The following is a 6,509-nucleotide window of genomic DNA, read 5'->3' as shown; positions in this document are numbered from 1 at the left end:
AAAGTTTTTTGTTGGTGGCATTAAAACAGACACTGAAGAACATCACCTAAGAGATTATTTTGAACAGTATGGGAAAATCGAAGTGATTGAAATCATGACTGACCGAGGCAGTGGCCAAAAGAGAGGCTTTGCTTTTGTAACCTTTGATGACCATGACTCTGTAGACAAGATTGTCATTCAGAAATACCACACTGTGAATGGCCACAACTGTGAAGTAAGGAAAGCCCTATCTAAGCAAGAGATGGCTGTTGCTTCATCCAGCCAAAGAGATCACAGTGGTTCTGGAAACTTTGGTGGTGGTCGCAGACGTGGTTTTGGTGGGAGTGACAGCTTTGGTCATGGAGGAAACTTCAGTGGTCGAGGTGGCTTTGGTGGCAGCCACGGTGGTGGTGGATATGGTGGCAGGATGGCTATAATGGATTTGGTAATGATGGAAGCAGTTTTGGAGGTGGTGGAAGCTACAGTGACATTGGCAATTACAACAATCAATCTTCAAATTTTGGACCCACAAAAGGAGGAAACTTTGGAGGCACAAGTTCTGGCCCCTGTGGTGGTGGAAGCCAATACTTTGCCAAACCATGAAACCAAGTTGGCTCTGGAGGTTCCAGTGGCAGCTGTAGCTGTGGCAGTGGCAGAAGGTTTTAATTACTGCCAGGAAACAAAGCTTAGCAGGAGAGGGGAGCCAGAGAAGTGACAGGGAAGCTACAGGTTATAACAGATTTGTGAATTCAGCCAAGCACAGAGGTGGCAGGGCCTAGCTGCTACAAATAAGACATTTTAGACAATACTCATGTGTATGGGCAAAAGGAACTCGAGGACTGTATTTGTTGGGTTTTGTTGTTGTTGTTGTTTTATATTTGTATAACTTTTTAAAAAACATCTTTATTAGAGTATAATTGCTTTACAATGGTGTGTCAGTTTCTGCTTTATAACAAAGTGAATCAGTTATACATATACATATGTCCCCATATCTCTTCCCTCCTGCGTCTCCCTCCCTCCCACCCTCCCTATCCCACCCCTCTAGGTGGTCACAAAGCACTGAGCTGATCTCCCTGTGCTATGCGGCTGCTTCCCACTAGCTATCTATTTTACGTTTGGTAGTGTATATATTCGAGGACTGTATTTGTGACTAATTGTATAACAGGTTATTTTAGTTTCTGTTCTGTGGAAGGTGTAAAGCATTCCAACAAAGGGTTTTAATGTAGATTTTCTTTTTTTGCACCCATGCTGTTGATTTCTAAATATAATAGTCTGATCATGACACTGAATAAGTGTGTCTTTAAAAAAAAAAGCCCACAAAACAATTAAAAATGCCATATTAATAGAATAAAGGACAAAATACACATAATCATCTCAAAAGGTACAGGAAAAGCATTTGATAAAATTCAACACCCTGTCATGATAAAACCACTCAACAAAATAGGATTAGAAGGAAACTTTCCTAACCTGATAAAGAACATCTATGAAAAACCTTTAACTAATATATGTAATCATGACAGACTGAATACTTTTCCTCTAAGATCAGAAACAAGACCAGAGTGTCCACTGTCATTACTTCTATTCATCATTGTACTGCATTGTGCTGGAGATTCTAACCAGTGCAAAAAAAACAAAATTATTTTAAAGCCATTCAGATTAGAAAGAGAGTAGTAAAAACTGTCTTAATTTGCAGACAACATGATTTATATTTAGAAAATCCTAAGGAATACACACAAACACACACTACTAAAATTAATAAATGAATTTAGCAAGGTCACAAGACAAAAGATCCATATACCAAAATTATTTGTATTTCTGTACATTAGCAATGAACAATCCAAAAATGCAATTAAGAAAACGATCAGGAAAACATTCCTAACAACATCAAAAAGAATAAAATACTTAAGAAATTTAGCAAAAGAAGTACAAAATTTGTATACTGAAAACCACAAAACATTGCTAAGATAAATTTTAAAAGATCTAAATAAATGGGAGAGACATTCCATGTTAATGGATTGGAATTTTCAGTATTGTTAAGATTGCAAGGTTCCCTAAATTGACAAGGTAAGCTAAAATTCAAATGGAAATGCAAAGGTCCTCAAATAGCCAAAATAAATTTGAAAAATGATAACAAAGTTGGAGGATTTACACTACCCTATTTTAAAACTTTCAAAAGTTAATAATGGAGACAGTGTGGTATTGGCATAAGGATGGGCATGTAGATCAATGGAACAGAATTGGGAGTCCAGAAGTAAACCCATACATTTATGATCAAATGATTTTTCACCAAGGCTCCAAGACAATTCAATGGGAAGAGGATAGCCCTTGCAACAAGTGGTTCTGTGTCAATTGAATATCCATAAAATGCCAAAAATTTAATTTAGACCCTTAATTTACACTATAAACAAAAATAAGTCTAAATAGATCATAGACTTAAATGTAAAAACTAAATCTATAAAAATTCTAGAAGAAAATATAGGAGAAAATATTTGTAACCTTTGGTTAAACAAAGCTTAGATATGATACCAAAAGCACTAGCAACAATGACAAAAAAAGTAAATAAAAGACTTCATCAAAATTAAAAACCTTTGTGTTTCAAAGGATACCATCAAGAAAGTGAAGACAACTCATGGAATGGGAGAAAATATTTGCAAATCATTTGACTATTAAGGGACTTAATCTAGAATTTTTAAAGCGCTCTTACAACTCGATAATAAAACTACATATTAAAAAAAGGAGAAAAGATCTGAATAGTCGTTTCTCCAAAGAAGCCAGACATATGGCCAATAAGCACATGAAAAATTGTTCAACATAATTAACCATCATGGAGATGCGAATTAAAACCATAGTGAGATACCAATTCATACCCAGTAGAATGGCTCTATCCAAAAAGACAATCAGTAAAAATGTTGGTGAGGATACAGAAAAACAAGAATCTTCATACATTGCTTGTGGGAAGGGAAAATGATATGGTCTTTTTGGAAAATAATTTGGCAGTTTCATGAAAAGTTGAACATAAACTTACCAGGCAACCCAAACCCAAGAGAAATTAAAATATACGTCACACAAAGACTCGTATGCAAATATTCATAGCAGCGTTATTCAAAATAGCCCCAAACTAGAAGCAATTCAAATGTGCATTGTTGGTGAATGGGTAAACAGTATGTGGTATATCCATACAATGGAATACTATTCAGCTATAAAAAGAGTAAGGGCTTCCCTGGTGGCACAGTGGTTAAGAATCCGCCTGCCAATGCAGGGGATACGGGTTCGTGCCCCAGTCCGGGAAGATCCCACATGCCACAGAGCAACTAAGCCCATGTGCCACAACTACTGAGCCTGTGCTCTAGAGCCCACGAGCCACAACTACTGAAGCCTGTGCGCCTAGAGCCCATGCTCCGCTACAAGAGAAGACACCTCAGTGAGAAGTCTGCAACTGCAAGGAAGAGTAGCCCCCGCTCGCCACAACTAGAGAAAGCCCGTGCACAGCAACGAAGACGCAGCCAAAAATAAATAAATAAATTAATTAATTAATTATTTTAAAAAAGAGTGACATAGTGATGCATGCTGCAACATGAATGAACCTCAAAAACGTGCTAAGTGAAAGAATCCAGACACAAAAGGCCCCATATTGCATAATTCCATTTATATAAATTGTCCAGAAAAGGCCAGAGTCGGAAAGCAGATAAGTGGTTGCCTGGGCTTGGTGGGGAGTGGGAATTGACTGCAGAAAAGCCTGAGAGCATTTTTAAGTGTGATGGAAATATTTTTAAAAACTAGCTTTAGTGGTAGTTGCACAATTCTATGAATGAACTGGAAATCTTTGAGTCAGTACATAAATGATAACTCAATAAAGCTTTAAAAAATAATACCCACCGTATTCCAAGGAAATAACTGTAATAAGAGTCCCTCATCAGTTCACTCGTGCCTATGTATTTAACTTTTTTTCCATTTGTGTCTATTGCATCTTAGATGAGCAGTCTGCCTTCATGAACTGTATCTATTTCTGGACTACAAAGAGTCCTGGAAACTCTGACCCACTCCACTCATTCAGTCTAAAACCTATCGAAGCAATGTCAGCTCAGAATCCTAGAAGCAGGAGTCTCTTCTTAAAGTAGCAATAGTTCAGAGTACCTGATCTAGTCCTATCCACAAGCCTCTGCAACAGTCCTCTTTTGTTGTCGACACAAATTCCAGCCAGTACCTTATGGCAGAGACTTCAGGCATGCATCAGGAAGGAGAAATCTGTTTGATAATGATACCTAGAGGTATCATTCACCAATAATATTAGAATGGAGGAAAGTAAAATTCTCTATTGGCACACACTACACAACTATTTCATAAGAGTTTGATCAGTGTTCTGAGTGTAAGCACATACTTAACAGCAAAGACATTGACAAGTCTCCAGTGCCTTACAAAAACTATACAATTTCTGAAATACTTTCATGGGTACCTGAAAAACAATACTTGGTTATCAATTTAATCAAAATGATGATAAAATGTTTTAAAATAACCATAGAGGAAAGTGATATGGTTATAAGGAAACTTAGTTCTTCCTTACAGAAGAATCTTTGTTCTTCGTACCTTTGTACCTTGGATGCACTTTTTTTAAAAAATCAAAGATATGATAAAGGCAATTAAATGTAGATAAAATTATTCTTATGATATTTGAAATCTCTGCTATCAGGCATATTACACAGAAGGTAAATATAACCTCTTATTACCCCTTGGTATTAGCTTGAAGACCAATTTATCATCTTAATTTTTTTTTTTAATTTATAATAATTATAGATTCATAGGAAGTTGCAAAGAAATATACAGGGAAGCTCTGTGTACTCTTTTCCCAGCTTTTATCAGTGGTAACAACTTATACAACTATAGTACAATATCAAAACCAAAAAATTGATATTGTTACAATTCATAGAGCCTATTCAGATTTCAACAGTTATATATGTACTCATTTGTGTGTGTGTGTGTACCTCTATGCAATTTTCTCATGTGTAGCCTTGTGTAACCACCACCACAATCAAAATACTCAACTGTAACATCAGCATAAGACTCTTTCATGTTACTCATTTATGTCACACCAATCTCCTCCCCTTCTATTCCTAATTCCTGGTGACCATGAATCTCTTCTCTATCTCTATAATTACGTTATTTCATGAATATTACATAAATAGAATCATGCAATATGTGAGTTTTTAAGATTAGCTTTTTTAAAGTCTTTTTTTATGAGTCTTCTTGAAGATCATTTTATTTTATTGTATTTTATTTATTTTTCTTTGGCTACACCATATGGCTTGTGGAATCTCAGTTCCCCGACCAGGGATTGAACCCAGGCCCTGGCAGTGAAAGCTTGGAATCCTAACCACTAGGCGACCAGGGAAGTCCCCAAGATTGGCTTTTTTCCCTCAGGATAATGCCCTTGAGATACCTCCAAGTTGTTACATGTATCAGTAACTCATTCCTTTTTTTTTTTTTTTACTGCTGAGTAGTATTCCATGGTATGGATATACCACAATTTATTTAGCCATTCATCCATTGGAAGGCATTTGGGTAGTTTCCAGGTTTTGACTATTACAAATAAAACTGCTATGAACATTCATGTACAAATACCTGCAGGAAAATAAATCTTCATTTCTCTGCGTTAAACGCCAAGAGTACGATTGATGGATCATTAGTGAAGTCCATTTTTAGACTTGAAAGAAACTGCCAAACTATTTTCCATAGTGTGTGTACCATTTTACATTCCTACCAGCAACGTATGAGTGATCTAGTTTCTCTACATCCTCACCAGCATTTGGTGTTATTACTATGTTTTATTTTAGTCATTCTGATAGGTGTGTAGTAATATCTCATTGTACTTTTAATTCACATTTCTTTAATGGTTAATGATGTTGAACATCTTTTCATGTTTATTTACCATCTGTATATCCTCTTGGGTGAAATATCTGTGCATGTCGTTTTCTAATTGGATTGTTTGTTATTGTAATGCTGAGTTTTGAGAGTTCTTTATATACTTTAAATGCAAGGTCATTTGCATATACATATTGGATATGTAATTGCAAATATTTTCTCTCAGACTGGAATTTTTTTTTACATCTTTATTAGAGTATAATTGCTTTACAATGGTGTGTTAGTTTCTGCTTTATAACAAAGTGAATCAGTTATACATATACATATGTTCCCATATCTCTTCCCTCTTGCGTCTCGCTCCCTCCCACCCTCCCTATCCCACCCCTCTAGGTGGTCACAAAGCACCGAGCTGATCTCCCTGTGCTATGCAGCTGCTTCCCACTAGCTATATCTACCTTATGTTTGGTAGTGTATATATGGCCATGCCTCTCTCTCGCTTTGTCACAGCTTTCCCTTCTCCCTCCCCATATCCTCAAGTCCATTCTCTAGTAGGTCTGTGTCTTTATTCCTGCCTTATGCCTAGGTTCTTCATGACATTTTTTTTCTTAAATTCCATATATATGTGTTAGCATACGGTATTTGTCTTTTTCTTTCTGACTTACTTCACTCTGTAT

At 36.3% G+C, this 6,509-nt stretch overlaps 1 pseudogene across 1 annotated transcript in view; it reads left to right on the top strand.

Moving 5' to 3' along the window:
* The window catches only part of LOC309978038 (heterogeneous nuclear ribonucleoprotein A1-like), a 1,816-nt pseudogene extending 1,122 nt beyond the window's left edge, over positions 1-694 (top strand). Inside the window, exon 2 of the transcript in view lies at positions 5-694. The product of the transcript in view is annotated as a heterogeneous nuclear ribonucleoprotein A1-like (transcript). The remainder of the gene's footprint in view (positions 1-4) is intronic.
* Positions 695-6,509: the final 5,815 nt, after the last annotated feature.

Source organism: Leucopleurus acutus (assembly GCF_964270905.1).
Source record: "Leucopleurus acutus genome assembly, chromosome: X".
Taxonomy (NCBI): domain Eukaryota; kingdom Metazoa; phylum Chordata; class Mammalia; order Artiodactyla; family Delphinidae; genus Leucopleurus; species Leucopleurus acutus.
The sequence above is the reverse complement of the archived record's forward strand: the minus strand, read 5'-3'. Positions and strand labels throughout refer to the sequence as shown.